Here is a 16,438-nt window from a genome sequence, read left to right on the forward strand (position 1 = left end):
TTGAGCCTGGTGGCTCTTCCTGATTATCCAGTGCGCATTGTAAGAAAAATAACCAGCCTGCACGTGACGTTACTTGCGGGGTCAGCACTGATGACTGCACGCCAGGTATATACGTCTTGCAACACTCACTAACGGTATATCATACAGGTGATAATTATAATCATTTTCACATGTAGGTTGAAATAGTTATTAACTGAAAGCGAAACAGTTGTGGAGAAGGCTGGGTGAGGAAGAGTGAAATTTTGCTACAATGGTGAGCTTGTGAAAGACAGTTTCATATCATCATAGGTCATACATCGTGACAAGATTGAACACAGCAAAAAACTTCAAGGTAGTTATACTGCATCAGCAAGGTCTCTCCCAGGCAAAAATTTAAAAGAATGGGGTTTTAAGGTTTTCTGTTCAAGCTCTTTTGAAGAAACACCAAGAAATGGGCAACATTAAGGACCGCAGATACAGTTAGTCGGCCATGGAAACTTAGTGCTGCAGATGAAAAACACGTCATGTTACTTCCTTTCAAAATCAGAAGATGTCCAGCAGTGCCATCAATTTAGACCCGACAGTAACCAGTGGGACTCAGCTATAATCATCTACCGTTTGAAGAAATCTGTCCAAAGTGGTCTTCATGAAAGGATTGCTGCCAAAAAGCCAGAACAACATGGAAACAGAGCCAAGTGACTCATCTATGCACAAAAACATAGGAACTGGGATGATAGAAAAATTGCAGTGCTCTGACTGATGAACCAAATTGTGAAATATTTGGCTGTAACAAAAGAAAGTTTTATCATGAAAGGTCTGGAAAGCGGCACAATAATGAGGGTCTGCAGAAACAGTGAAGCAGAGTAGAGGGTCCTTGCAGGTTTGTAGCTGCATTTCAAGCAAATGGAGTTGGGGATTTGTTCAAGGTTCAAGATTAATGTGTCGTCCAAACTGAGAAAGATAGACACTTACCCCTCAGTCAATACTATCAGGGAGACGTATGTTGTCCTGGTGCAGAAAAAAATTTGAGCCAATGTCATTAGGAACAATCTTCAGCGTAAAGAACATCAAGGATTCCTGGAAGTGATGGTCCGGCCCCCACAGATCCCTGATCTCACATCATCCAGTCTGGCTGCAATTACATGAAAGATTTGCACAAGTAACATCCACTGAAGATTTGTGGTTAGTTCTCCAAGATGTTTGGAACAACCTCCTGCTAAGTTCCTTCAAAAACAGTGTGCGAGTACCGAAAAAAATGGATGCTGTTTTGAAGGCAAATGGTGGTCACAAAATATATTGATGGGATTTAGATTTTCTTTTGTTCATTCACTTTGCATTTTGTTAATTGATAGTTTATTTATCACTTCTATGTTTGAAAGCTACTTACTTTGCAGCATTTTTTCCACACCTGGCTAAAACTTTGGCATAATATACACTCGATGCTTTAGCAGACGCTGAGGAAGCTAAATGCTTTTGTATTTTTTAAGTAGAACAGTAGCCTCAAAACACTTCTGATGTGTCATGGTGATACTGATAATAAGTGGGGGTCCGAGGATTGAGATCTCTGCCAATTGCACATTTATGTACTTGAAAATGTCACAAAAGGACCAACATTTGCTTAAACAGTCTTTGTGTAAAATGTCAGGATTACACCAAAAGTTGCAAATTGTGTTTTTTTTCAAAGACTGAATTTTGACATTTCCTGCCATCGCCTGATCTCATTCTTGAGCACCAAGGTGTAGACATCCTACATGTTGGAGTTCCTGAATACTGGGTGTGATTTTCTCAAAAGGTGAGGAGTAATTGAATTAAATTACTGCCCTGCAGACCTCACACTCTCTTAAGCTCGAATTTGCTTCTACTTGCTAAGCAATGTGTTATAAACCCCTCCAGCAGCAAGGGGATTACCTGCAAAGTGTTATTTACAGAGTGCTACATAGCTGTCAGTAGATTTTTTATTCCCCCCCCCCACCACCCCATATTTGTGCAAACGATTGCTTAGGAATGTCTACATAGATTTTCCATCTTCCCCTGAAGAGTCACGGAGTGCCGTAATTACTATTAATACTAATACGTATGCGATGGGGAATTAGGGAGGCACTTGTGTCATTGTCTTCATCATCACTTGGTCGTTCTCTCTCCCCGATGGGTTGGAGATGCGAAAAACAACAAAGCACCATCCTACAAATTTTTGGGAATTTTAGAAAATCATCTGAATTCTAGTCATCAGTGTATTGTCTCTAAATTCATGGACATCACTGCACCAAAGTCCTCTGTCCAGTTTCTTGGTCGTTCTCTCTCCCCGATGGGTTGGAGATACGAAAAAGAACAAAGCACCATCCTACAAATTTTTGGGAATTTTACAAAATCGGCTGAATTCTAGTCATCAGTGTATTGTCTCTAAATTCATGGACATCACTGCATCAAAGTCCCCTGTCCAGTTTCTTGGTTGTTCTCTCTCCCCGATAGGTTGGAGATACGAAAAAGAACAAAGCACCATCCTACACATTCTTGAGAATTTTACAAAATCGGCTGGATTCTAGTCATCAGTGTATTGTCTCTAAATTCATGGACATCACTGCACCAAAGTCCCCTGTCCAGTTTCTTGGTTGTTCTCTCTCTTCGATGGGTTGGAGATACGAAAACGAACAAAGCACCATTCTCATTCTACACATTCTTGAGAATTTTACAAAATTGGCTGAATTCTGAGGACCTGTCACCAAATCAAAAGATGCCAAGCCTTACTCTTATTTTATTTCCGCTTCTACCCCTGAGTATTCCACTGTTTGTTTTTTTTAAATCCGCCCTACGCTTCCGGAGATATGAATCTTTTTATTTAGTACTGATTTATGGTATTATCAGCCTTAAAACATGCCCCCTAAGACACGCCCCCGAGGATCCTGTGAATCACACCCCCTAGGAAAGACCATAAAAATTAGTACTAAACAAAAAGGCCCATATCTCTGGTACCGTATGGTGGACTTACAAAAAAAAAAACTTCTATACTCAGGGGAGCAAGAGGACTAAAATAAGAGCAACAACTGACCACTTTTGACCTGATGGACAATCATTTTAAGCTCTTTAACAACTAGGTGGTTTCAAGTAAGGTCGCTTAGGGTTAGGTAAGACTTTATCCTTTTAGGTTAGTTAGACCCCTGTCTTATGAGGTCTTTTACGTTCTGCTGAATCATTAAGGGAAAATTAGTGTTTTTTTTTTCATATTACTCCCATCCATCTGGGATCAGAATAGTCATAGCCTACACGATCAATATCAGATCTAGGTGAGGTTGAGGCTTGAGTCTTGGCAGACCCACCAATCCACTGTTTAAGGGAACTACTGCATGCTGCGGTCTGTTCTTCTTAATATCGCTCTATCTAGTTGCATGTTGTCTTTTTAGCCATGGCAGTGCAAGATATTGAACCATTGTTGCACTGACGCGAAGGGGACAGCGCTGCAATACCCTGCACCGCCACTAGGTAGACAGCATGCGGGAAGATGGTTAAAACTAAGCATTGAAGAATGTGCAGCACTCACATGATAATTTCCCATCAATATTCAGTTTTTTACCCCAGGAACATAACACGGGAACTGTACTGGGCCTTGTGCCAGTCTGGAATGCTAATAATCAAAGTAAGAATGAGGGAGGAATGAATGTAGCTGGGAGCGATCTGACAATCATCCAGATCCAGTAATGAGGTATCTTCCCAACCGAAAATGCAAAAAATGTAGATGTTTTTCAGCACACGTTCATGTTATCCACAAAGCCCCACTTAGGCTCTGTGCAGACTACATCTGAGTCATTCATTGGAGGCCTACTACCGGACCGGTACAGGTGTATAGTGGCATGCGTCACCCATTTATCCTAAACCATATGGTATACGATATTTTGGGGGGATAGTCCTCATGGTCTACTATGCTTTTCCATAAAGATATAAAAAAGTTATGACAACAGAGTCCAAAGATAAAATATTTTTGGCCACCACTGGGTTATTGAACCCCTATGGAAAAAATTTCCCAATACGCTTGGAACTTATTTGTAAGCCAAACATACATCTTGAATGAAGCGTACAAAGACCCAGGAAACCATTCCATGCACAAAAACTTTAACCCCAGAGCCTAATATTTCACTACCCACAGCAGCCATAAAGGTGGTCCATGTCCTAGGATTCATATAAGTTTTACATAAAGTCACATACACGTCTTATCTGGGCTTTTCAAGGATAGAACACAGATCTATGATTTTCAATGGCGCTGTTCGCATATCCTTGTTTTCTTTGTTGACCGCACGTCTGCAAAAAATTGCGGAGACCTGTCCGATTTTGATCAAAATCGTCCATACAAGTCTATGGGTCCATGATAATTGCACACTGCACTCGGATAGCATCTATCCTGCATGTTTTTTAACATTGAAATGGGTAATAGAAGTTTTCCACAAATTTTTATTTTTTTATGTGTACAAGAAAATTCACACAGTGACCAAACACTGATGAAAATTGGACTTTTTTTTTGGCGTATGAGAAAAATCATGGATGTATGAACATTTCATTTTCCATAGAGGATTTTGCAGGTTAAAAGAAGTAACAAGTTTGTCAGGATTTCCAACACACAGGCGCGATGACACTGGGGAGATCACACAATATCTCACCGTGCCGTCACGCTGTCCGTATTTCGTCTGTAGTCGCGAGCACGTGATCCAGACTACTCTCTACGTAGGTATCGGTAAGCGATCAGTGAGCGCATGGCATAGCACCCTGGGTTCCAAAGCCTGGAATCCATGTTTAACGCCCTTCGTACGGTCACTGTCAGCTTCACAATAGCCCAATTATTATTATTTTCTGCCACCACTGGCCGAGTTTAAATATAATACAGGCCTGGCCGGACGCCCGCATTTTGGTAGCGTATATGGCTTCGGGGACGGGAACGATTACAGAACAAAAGAAACAGAACTATTAAATTTTATATTTAATCCAAAAGGGAGGCAGTGTTTAGGAAAAATATATACAAGGATGTTACAAAGGAGACATTAAAATACATAAGCAGTTACATAAAATAAACAGAGTAAAAAAGAAGATAACTTACTTACACTATATGATCGCGGACACGATTCAATATAGGTTGAGGAGGGGCTCTCCAGTCGGATTATGCTGTTATTGAACAGGACCGTTGCTTATAATTCTTATTCCATCCCGGCAATGAGTGCTTCTGTACTGTCCATGAGTTCTCTTATACCTAAGGTGAGATCTGGCCACACGCCCCTGGTGGTGACATCATGTGGGCCGGTCTCTAGGCTGTACATTTTTATTAAAAGTGCTAACTTCTGCGATAACTCATCGCTCGTTGATCGCAGAAGCTTGCAAACTATGTCATTTTTTCCCTTATGATTTTATCTTTATTTAGAGACCACACATCGCATAGCAGCAGTCTGCTATTCTGGTGTTTTTGCGCTACAGCTCCCTGATTTTGCCTACAGCCCTGGAAAACGACCTATTCATTCCTGGGCTGATTTGGTCACTAAACATATGGGTCCCATTACTGTCGGACGTATGGAACTCATAATATTTCAGATTTCATATCGGAGTCAGTTTGTCTGCAAATTTCCCTTTGAGGCTCGGAAAGCAGCCTCACGGTTACACGCAAATTAGTGCAAGCCAGCGTTTTAATTACCTCCTGTGTCTTTCAGAGACAAGATGCTTGCTTTATAACAAAGTTATAACACTCCTTGCCTGGCATCGTTAGCATAAGCTATTTCTCAGGTGTGTGCTAATTGGGGCTTTTGTGCTGAGGAAAATGAGACAGCTCGGTGCTGACAAGTGGTGATAATTTGCAGTAAGACACTGTATAATTGTCATCTCTGGACAAACACTACAGCAGAGGGCATGGGAGAAGGGGCTAATATTCTGTTAATATGTCCCTGACATTAATATTTCCCTGACAAGTTCATTATTTTGGCAGCTTAATTCGGAAAATGCCCACTCTTTAAAGTTGAAAGTTTTGCTGACAAAAACGATGGAAAAACCGCCAGAGAAACTTCTACAAGAAAAAGACTGCTGGCTTTTTCCTGAAGTACAGTGGGTACGGAAAGTATTCAGACCCCTCTAAATTTTTCACTCTTTGTTTCATTACAGCCATTTGGTAAATTCTAAAAAGTTCATTTTTTTCTCATTAAAGTACACTCTGCACCCCATCTTGACTGAAAAAAACAGAAATGTAGAATTTTTTGCAAATTTATTAAAAAAGAAAAACGGAAATATCACGTGGGCATAAGTATTCAGACCCTTTGCTCAGACACTTATATTTATTTCACAAGCTGTCCATTTCCTTGTGATCCTCCTTGAGATGGTTCTACTCCTTCATTGGAGTCCAGCCGTGTTTAATTAAACTGATAGGACTTGATTTGGAAAGGCACACACCGTCTATGTAAGACCTCACAGCTCACAGCGCATGTCAGACCAAATGAGAATCATGAGCTCAAAGGAACAGCCCAAGGAGCTCAGAGACAGAATTGTGGCAAGACACAGATCTGGGCAAGGTTACAAAAGAATTTCTGCATTACTCACATTTCCTAAGAGCACAGTGGCCTCCATAATCCTTAAATGAGTAAATGATTAAAAGGGAACCATAAGAATAGAATTGGATCAAAAAATCAGTCGTCTCTCCATGATGAAATTCCTCCACAACCCAAAATATTGGCTCCAATATGACCAATATGTTGGTTCTTCCTTCATCCTTACCAGCCAAGTGACTCCTCTTGCACTTGAGGTGTCACGCAAGGTGTGGGAAAGACTAACTGCAACACGAAGGGAAGAGGGGGAGGAAGCTCAAACACTAGGGAAAGGGGGAGTGGAGACCCATAGGCAGATGTAATATCACCCTGCCTATCCTACTATCCCTATATAGGTTCCACACCTATTGCGGAGCAGGACTCTAAACCCTTGATGACCCTAGAGCTTGGCCCTAGATAGAGAGGGGGAGGGGTGAGCACTGGTCAGGCCCCACTACAAACTAAAGACAACAAGGTGGACAAACAAAGGGGATAAATTTAGCTTGAGCAGACACCAGAGGAGTAACGCCAACTGTCCTCCAAGGGCACCTGAGAAGACGCTAGCCAACTGCTAGTGCTCCAAGCCTGTACATAGAAGTATTTCTGGCAATTCCCTGGAGCAAACTGAGTGTTTTTAACTCCCAGGCAAGGGTGTGTCAATCAGCAGCAGGAGGCAGGTCGCCGCTGGGTCCTAAAGGCAGAACGATTAAGAAGGAGTCTGTAATGCCAAGCACAATGAGCTTCTACAGCCAGATCCAGAGCCACTGTCTATTATACCTGACACACCCATGACACGAGGACCCAACGTGTCAATGCTTTATATGGACAGCCCATTAATTAAAAAAAAAATAAGGTGTAATGCTTCATTTGACCTGCGGGGTTGCTGCAGGAGAACTGATCAGGTTTCAAGTTTACAATTCGTCAGTAGGACACTCTTATTGTCTGCAGATTCCAAAAAAAAAGAAAGCTTGAAAGGAGTGGAGAAACTTTGTGATCTTATTCCGGGGATTAAGTATTTTGTATTCCCTGCACTATGGTATTACTAATGCATGAGTATCAGGGATGCCTGCACTGTAATTGAGCTTCTGATTCACTGTGCAGTGATGTACTTCCTGTCTTGTCACAATGACCGGCATTAGTCCTGGGGCAGAATTCTTTCCTCCACCTAGAACATTTTTTTTTGCTTACTGAATGTATAGCACATAAATTACTACACCAGGAAGGCTCAGGATCCCCATGCAAGTGTGATATCTACTGTATCTTTCCTTCTCATACCATTTACAAACTTCTTTTTTGAGACCTTATAGCCTATGGCTCCAATTCAACATTTTGCATTATTTTAGGTCACTTCCTTTTTTTTTGTCTTGTAGTATGTGTTGAGGGGTTTTTTTGGCACCACATTCTTCAAAATGGCGCAAGACGTTCATGAATTTTGCCCAAAATGAAAAATGCTCTTTATTTTTTGGACATTAACATTTTTTGCAACTTTTTGTAAACATGTTTTTTTTTTTTGCAAAATGATCTACTGAAATATTGCAAAATTTGCAGAAAATTTTCAGATACCCAAAATCACTCCCAGGTGAGAAGTGTTATGATCAGCAAGTACTAAGGAAAGATAGGGGAAAGCTGTCCCTACAGTAAGACTAAGCTGAATTCCTACGATGTAGCGGGCTGACTGTTCCTAGCGAACAGACCCGCCTTAGTCCTCGGCTAGTCTGAACAAAGACCTATAGCATAAGGGGAGGGGTCCCTAAAAAAACTAAGGACTGGGACAAAAATGGGACACCTCCTAAACAGAGAAGTTGTTGCAGAACACAAAAAGACAAACTGACAAAAAGGTACTAAAGGTCCCAGAAGGACTAAGCGAACTGACAGAGAAAGGCACCAAAGCACCTGGCTAGAGAAACAGTCAAACACTGAAGTCCAGCACAGCCAGGAGGGCGGAGCTGGAATATAAAGGCAGATGGTCACGTGACCGCAAAACACAAGATGGAAAAAACAAACAGGAGGGTTCTAACAGTAACCCCTCTTTTATGAGGATCCTCCGTATTCTCCAGGCCCAGGCCTATCCGGAAACCTCCTGTGGAAAGCTTTAACGAGCCTAGGAGCAGAGACATCATCCGTCCTTACCCAGGAGTTGTCTTCGGGACCGAAACCCTTCCAGGAGACAAGATACTGTAATCTCCCTCTACGACATCTAGAATTCAAGATACGAGAAATTTCATATTCGCCGTCTTCCACCACAGGAGGAACTGTGACAGTGGCATCCCTATCAGATACATCAGCCTTTTTCAACAAGGAAACATGAAACACAGGATTAATCTTCCAGGAAGTAGGGACATCCAACCTAACAGCAGACCGGTTAACAACCTGAAGCACTTTAAATGGACCCACAAACTTAGGACCCAGTTTTTTAGAGGGAATCCTCAACCGCAGGTTCTTTGAGGACAACCAAACCATGTCACCCACAGTATACAAAACCTCCTTACTGTAGCGTCGGCGTCCCTGCCTCCTGCTAGGCAGGGACGCTGTTCCCCTCACCTCTCTGCTGAAGACGAGTTTGAGGTAGAGAACATTCTGGCCACCAAAAGGGTAAGAGGAAAGACCTTTTCTCTAGTGGATTGGAAGGGGTTTGGTCCTGAGGAGAGAACATGGGAGCCCCGGGAGAACATCCATGCCCCTCTCATCCTTGCTAAATTTCTGTCTGGCCTAAAAAAGGGGGGGCCTAAAGGGGGGGTACTGTAGCGTCGGAGTCCCTGCCTCCTGCTAGGCGGCCTAAAAAAGGGGGGGCCTAAAGGGGGGGTACTGTAGCGTCGGAGTCCCTGCCTCCTGCTAGGCAGGGACGCTGTTCCCATCACCTCTCTGCTCCGTGCCCGGCGGCTTCCTCCCGCTCTGCCTGCAGCGCCCGCTCTCCCCCGGTCACTGTGCTTAGGGCCCGCGCGCTCCCCCTCTCTTACAGGGGCCGCGCGCGTCGCCCTAAGGAGTCCCCGGCCAATGGCCGGAGGATCCCTCCATATATAAGGCACCTCCTCCAAAATGGAGGGGCCCAAGCAATGTTGTTGCACTGTTCACTACTCTGCTTCAGCCCTCAGGTCCCGTTGCCAGTTACCTGCCAGTCTCATGCCAGTTTGCTGCCTGATTCCTGCCTGTCATCCGCTTTCCTGCTTGCTAGCCTGAGGTCCGACGGTCTGCCTTCCGACACCTGTCAGTCTGTCTATGGACCAGCTTGCCCGCTCACCTGGGAGCGCTCACCTGCTACCTGCCTGATAGCCTACCTGGAGGCTCCGCCGTCACGTGCTGTGACCACCTGCCAGTCCAGAGACTCTTGCCCGCTCACCTGGGAGCGCTCACCTGCTACCTGCCTGATAGCCTACCTGGAGGCTCCGCCGTCACGTGCTGTGACCACCTGCCAGTCCAGAGACTCTTGCCCGCTCACCTGGGAGCGCTCATCTGCTACCTGCCTGTTAGCCTACCTAGAGGCTCCGCCGTCACGTGCTGTGACCACCTGCCAGTCCAGAGACTCTTGCCCGCTCACCTGGGAGCGCTCATCTGCTACCTGCCTGTTAGCCTACCTGGAGGCTCCGCCGTCACATGCTGTGACCACCTGCTTATCCTGAGACTCTCGCCTGCTCACCTGGGAGTACTCATCTGCCATCTGCCTGCTAGCCTACCTGGAGGCTCTGCCGTCACAGGTCGTACCTGCCCGTTTACCCAGAGACTGCCCCGGTTACTTGCCGTGACCTCCTGCCCGTTTACCCAGAGACTGCCCTGGTCACTTGCCGTGACCTCCTGCCCGTTTACCCAGAGACTGTCTCGGTCACTTGCTGTGACCTCCTGCCCGTTTACCCAGAGACTGTCCCGGTAACTTGCCGTGACCTCCTGCCCGTTTGCCCAGAGACTGTCCCGGTCACCTGCTGTGACCGCCTGCCTGTCTTCCCTGGTCGCCACCCGCTTCCTTACAAGGACTGCCCCCTTGTGTAAGTTGCTCAGAGGTTCCGCCTCCCAGACCTGTTACAGTTTGCTCGGGCCATGGAACACGGTGGCACCCAAGCTCCCTCGCTCTCGGACCTTTGTCATGAACTGTCCCGACAGAGGTCCCAACAGGAGTCCATCCTGGGTCACCTGCGGAATGTCAATACTCGCCTGGACACTTTGACTGCCCCACCAGCAACCACCAATACCATAGTATCCTGCTCTGGAATCCGGCTTTCTGCACCTCCTCGCTTCGGAGGCGACTCCGCTGAAGCTCGGGGCTTCATTAACCAGTGCACCCTGCACTTTGAACACCAGTCCCACCAGTTTAATTCCGACCGGGCCAAAGTAGCCTTCATCATGTCCCATCTCACGGGAGAGGCACTGGCTTGGCTAAATCCTCTATGGGAGAGAGGAGACCCTCTGGTGTCCGACCTGCCAGCCTTTCTCACGGCTTTCCGGAAAGTCTTCGACGAACCCGGACGGAAGACCTCATCCGCCTCATCTCTGCTACGCCTCCGTCAAGGGAGTCTCACCGTGGGCCAATATGCCATACGGTTCCGTACTCTTGCTTCGGAGCTGGCCTGGGATAACGACGCTCTGGTGTCCGTCTTCTGGGAGGGTCTGTCCGGCCGTATTAAAGATGAACTCGCCGGTCGGGACATTCCTACCACTTTCGACGACTTGATTACACTTGCCACCCGGATTGACATCCGGTTCCAGGAGCACGCTAGGGAGGTCACCCATGAGAGGAGGATTCCACGTCTAGTCCCTACCTTCCAGAGACCCGTCACTCCCCCTGTTACTCCCCAGGCACACTCACCTGAGCCTATGCAGGTCGACCAGACCAAGATGGTCAAGACCCGTCAAGACTTACGTCGTGCCGAGGGGAGCTGTTTCTACTGTGGCAGTAAGGAGCACCGGATCCGTTCCTGCCCTGAGAGGTCGGGAAACGCCTGTGTCTAGGATCGCTCAGAGAGGTCGCCCTAGACAAAAGTAAACCCTCTCCATCCCTGATGCTGTCTGTTTCTATCCTCTGCGGAGAGAACCGCTATTTTGAACTGGCTCAACTTGACTCTGGAGCTGCTGGAAATCTCATCTCTCAATCCCTGGTAGAGAAATATCACATTCCCACCAAACCTCTGGCCGTACCTATATCTGTCGCCGCCGTGGATGGGGGCCTCTTACCACATCCCATCCAACTCATCACCGAATCTCTGACTCTACAGGTGGGAATGCTGCATTCCGAGAGCATCTCCTTTCATGTTCTGCCTGGACTCTCTCACGCACTATTGCTTGGCCTGCCTTGGCTCCAGAGACATGCACCCGTGCTTGACTGGCAGACCGGAGAGGTCCTTCGCTGGGGACAGGACTGCCATAAGACTTGTCTAGTTCCCGTTCATCCTGCCCGTCCTACTCCTACCCCAGCCAATCTGCCCGGTCTTCCGGTTCCCTATTGGTCTTATGCGGATGTCTTCGATAAAAAAGAGGCAGAGACTTTACCTCCTCATAGACCATACGACTGCCCAATCGACCTGATGCCCGGCTCTACTCCTCCCCGTGGGCGAATCTACCCTTTGTCCGCTGCTGAAACCCGGTCCATGTCTGAATATATTGAGGAGAACCTGGCCCGGGGATTTATCCGGAAATCTACCTCCCCGGCGGGAGCAGGCTTCTTCTTTGTCAAAAAGAAGGACGGCTCACTCCGTCCATGTATAGACTGTAGAGGCCTAAACCAGATTACTGTGAAGAATAAATACCCCCTTCCGCTTATTCCTGAATTATTTGACCATCTGAGGGGGGCTAGAATCTTCACCAAACTGGATCTCCGTGGGGCATATAACCTGGTCCGTATCCGTCAGGGGGATGAGTGGAAGACGGCATTCAATACCCGGGACGGCCACTATGAGTACCTTGTGATGCCCTTCGGTCTCTGTAACGCTCCTGCCGTCTTTCAAGAGTTGGTCAATGACATCTTCCGTGATCTTCTCTACTCCTGCGTGGTGGTTTACATGGACGATATCTTGGTCTTCTCTCCGGATCTTCCTACTCACCGGAGGGACGTTCGTCAGGTCCTGCTCAGGCTCAGGCAGAACCACCTCTACGCTAAATATGAGAAGTGCATCTTTGAGCAGACCTCTCTTCCATTTCTGGGCTACATAATCTCTCAGACTGGTCTACAAATGGATCCTGAGAAACTGTCTGCCATCCAGAAGTGGCCCCGACCAGAGGGGTTGAAGGCTATTCAGCGGTTCCTGGGCTTCGCCAACTATTACCGCCTGTTCATACCGCACTTCTCTTCCCGGACTGCCCCTATCTCTGCTCTCACCCGTAAAGGTACGAACCCCAGAGAATGGCCGCCCGAAGCAGAGGAGGCATTTCTTTCCTTAAAACAGGCCTTCCTCTCCGCCTCGGTGCTGCATCGTCCGGACGGCAACAAACAATTCTTCCTAGAAGTTGACGCATCCTCCTCCGGAGCTGGGGCGGTACTTACCCAAAAATCTTCTTCCGGAAGAAAGGTAACCTGCGGCTTTTTCTCCAAACTTTTCTCCTCTTCTGAGCGCAATTATTCTATAGGAGACCGAGAATTGTTGGCCATTAAGATGGCACTGGAGGAGTGGCGTTACCTGCTCGAGGGGGCTCTCCACCCGGTAATAATTTACACTGACCACAAGAACCTGGCATATCTCCAGAGCGCCCAGAGACTTAACCCGCGCCAAGCCCGGTGGTCTTTGTTTTTTGCCCGCTTTGATTTCATTCTTCATTTTCGTCCGGCTGACAAAAACATCAAAGCTGACGCCCTGTCCCGATCCTTTCTGGTGTCTGATCTTGAGGAGGAGCCTAAACACTTCATCGATCCCGCCAGAGTAATGCAGGTAGCCCCCGTGGGCCTAAATCGTCTCCCTCCCGGTAAAACGTTCGTAACGGAGTCCGATCGGGAGAGGATTCTACACTGGGGTCACTCGTCTAAGCTAGCTGGGCACGCCGGTCAGAAAAAGACCCTCCAGCTTATTACCCGGCACTACTGGTGGCCTACCCTGCACAAGGATGTAATTGACTTTGTTTCTGCCTGTGTGTCCTGCGCCCGCAACAAAGTTCCGAGACACCTGCCTGCCGGCCACCTTCTTCCTCTGCCTGTGCCTGCTGCCCCGTGGCAACATATAGCTATGGACTTCATAACAGATCTCCCCGTCTCTGCCGGTTGTACGGTCATTTGGGTGGTCGCTGACCGCTTTTCCAAAATGGCTCATTTTATTCCCCTGCCAGGCCTCCCGTCTGCTCCCAGCTAGCTAAGGACTTTATCCGCCACATCTTCCGTCTCCATGGTCTGCCTCTCCACATCGTGTCGGATCGTGGGGTTCAGTTCACCTCACGCTTCTGGAGAGCCACATGTAAACTGCTCGACGTCACCCTGGACTTCTCCTCCGCTTACCACCCACAGTCCAATGGTCAAGTGGAGCGGATCAATCAGAATTTGACCAGTTACCTCCGGCACTTCGTTAATGCCCACCATTCAGACTGGGTGGATCTCCTACCATGGGCCGAATTCTCTTACAACAATCACGAGAGCGAATCTTCTTCTAAATCCCCGTTTTTTGTAGTCTTCGGTCAGCATCCTCGGATCCCTTTTCCTGTCTCCACCTCTGTGGACAACCCGGCCGCGGAATCTCTCGTTAGCAAATTTTCCTCCATTTGGGAGAGCACCCGATCCGCACTCCTTCAGTCATCCGAGCGGATGAAGAGACACGCCGACAAAAAACGCCTGGATTCCCCACAATTTCGTCCCGGAGATAAAGTCTGGCTCTCATCCAAATATGTCCGGCTCAAGATTCCTTCCTATAAGTTAGGGCCTCGGTTCATCGGCCCACTGGAGGTTATCAAACAGATCAACCCGGTGGCCTATAAATTGAAACTCCCGGCCAACTTACGGATCCCTAACTCCTTCCATGTATCTCTTCTCAAACCCGTGGTACTTAACTCCTTTTCCAAGTCTACAGGTACGCCTCCTGCTCCGGTTTCTGCTGAAGACAAGTTTGAGGTAGAGAACATTCTGGCCACCAAAAGGGTAAGAGGAAAGACCTTTTCTCTAGTGGATTGGAAGGGGTTTGGTCCTGAGGAGAGAACATGGGAGCCCCGGGAGAACATCCATGCCCCTCTCATCCTTGCTAAATTTCTGTCTGGCCTAAAAAGGGGGGGCCTAAAGGGGGGGGGTACTGTAGCGTCGGAGTCCCTGCCTCCTGCTAGGCAGGGACGCTGTTCCCCTCACCTCTCTGCTCCGTGCCCGGCGGCTTCCTCCCGCTCTGCCTGCAGCGCCCGCTCTCCCCCGGTCACTGTGCTTAGGGCGCGCGCGCGCGCGCTCCCCCTCTCTTACAGGGGCCGTGCGCGTCGCCCTAAGGAGTCCCCGGCCAATGGCCGGAGGATCCCTCCATATATAAGGCACCTCCTCCAAAATGGAGGGGCCCGAGCAATGTTGTTGCACTGTTCACTACTCTGCTTCAGCCCTCAGGTCCCGTTGCCAGTTACCTGCCAGTTACCTGCCAGTTACCTGCCAGTCTCCTGCCAGTTTGCTGCCTGATTCCTGCCTGTCATCCGCTTTCCTGCTTGCTAGCCTGAGGTCCGACGGTCTGCCTTCCGACACCTGTCAGTCTGTCTATGGACCAGCTTGCCCGCTCACCTGGGAGCGCTCACCTGCTACCTGCCTGATAGCCTACCTGGAGGCTCCGCCGTCACGTGCTGTGACCACCTGCCAGTCCAGAGACTCTTGCCTGCTCACCTGGGAGCGCTCACCTGCTACCTGCCTGATAGCCTACCTGGAGGCTCCGCCGTCACGTGCTGTGACCACCTGCCAGTCCAGAGACTCTTGCCCGCTCACCTGGGAGCGCTCATCTGCTACCTGCCTGTTAGCCTACCTAGAGGCTCCGCCGTCACGTGCTGTGACCACCTGCCAGTCCAGAGACTCTTGCCCGCTCACCTGGGAGCGCTCATCTGCTACCTGCCTGTTAGCCTACCTGGAGGCTCCGCCGTCACATGCTGTGACCACCTGCTTATCCTGAGACTCTCGCCTGCTCACCTGGGAGCACTCATCTGCCATCTGCCTGCTAGCCTACCTGGAGGCTCTGCCGTCACAGGTCCTACCTGCCCGTTTACCCAGAGACTGCCCCGGTCACTTGCCGTGACCTCCTGCCCGTTTACCCAGAGACTGCCCCGGTCACTTGCCGTGACCTCCTGCCCGTTTACCCAGAGACTGCCCCGGTCACTTGCCGTGACCTCCTGCCCGTTTACCCAGAGACTGTCTCGGTCACTTGCTGTGACCTCCTGCCCGTTTACCCAGAGACTGTCCCGGTCACTTGCCGTGACCTCCTGCCCGTTTGCCCAGAGACTGTCCCTGGTCGCCACCCGCTTCCTTACAAGGACTGCCCCCTTGTATAAGTTGCTCAGAGGTTCCGCCTCCCAGACCCGTTACACTTACGTTTCCTGTCAAAATACTTCTTGGATTCCTTGTTAGCCTCTTGAAGGTTGCAACGTGCAGTACAGACCAAAAGTTTGGACACACCTTCTCATTTAAAGATTTTTCTGTATTTTCATGACTTTGAAAATTGTACATTCACACTGAAGGCATCAAAACTATGAATTAACACATGTGGAATTATATACTTAACAAAAAAGTGTGAAACAACTGAAAATATGTCTTATATTCTTGGTTCTTCAAAGTAGCCACCTTTTGCTTTGATGACTGCTTTGCACACTCTTGGCATTCTCTAGATGAGCTTCAAGAGGTAAACAGCGGAAATGGTTTTCACTTCACAGGTGTGCCCTGTCAGGTTTAATAAGTGGGATTTCTTGCCTTATAAATGGGGTTGGAACCATCAGTTGTGTTGTGCAGAAGTCAGGTGGATACACAGCTGATAGTCCTACTGAATAGACTGTTAGAATTTGTATTATGG

Source organism: Phyllobates terribilis, unplaced genomic scaffold, assembly GCF_046119375.1.
Source record: "Phyllobates terribilis strain yellow unplaced genomic scaffold, ASM4611937v1 Scaffold_12__6_contigs__length_324123572, whole genome shotgun sequence".
Lineage (NCBI taxonomy): Eukaryota > Metazoa > Chordata > Amphibia > Anura > Dendrobatidae > Phyllobates > Phyllobates terribilis.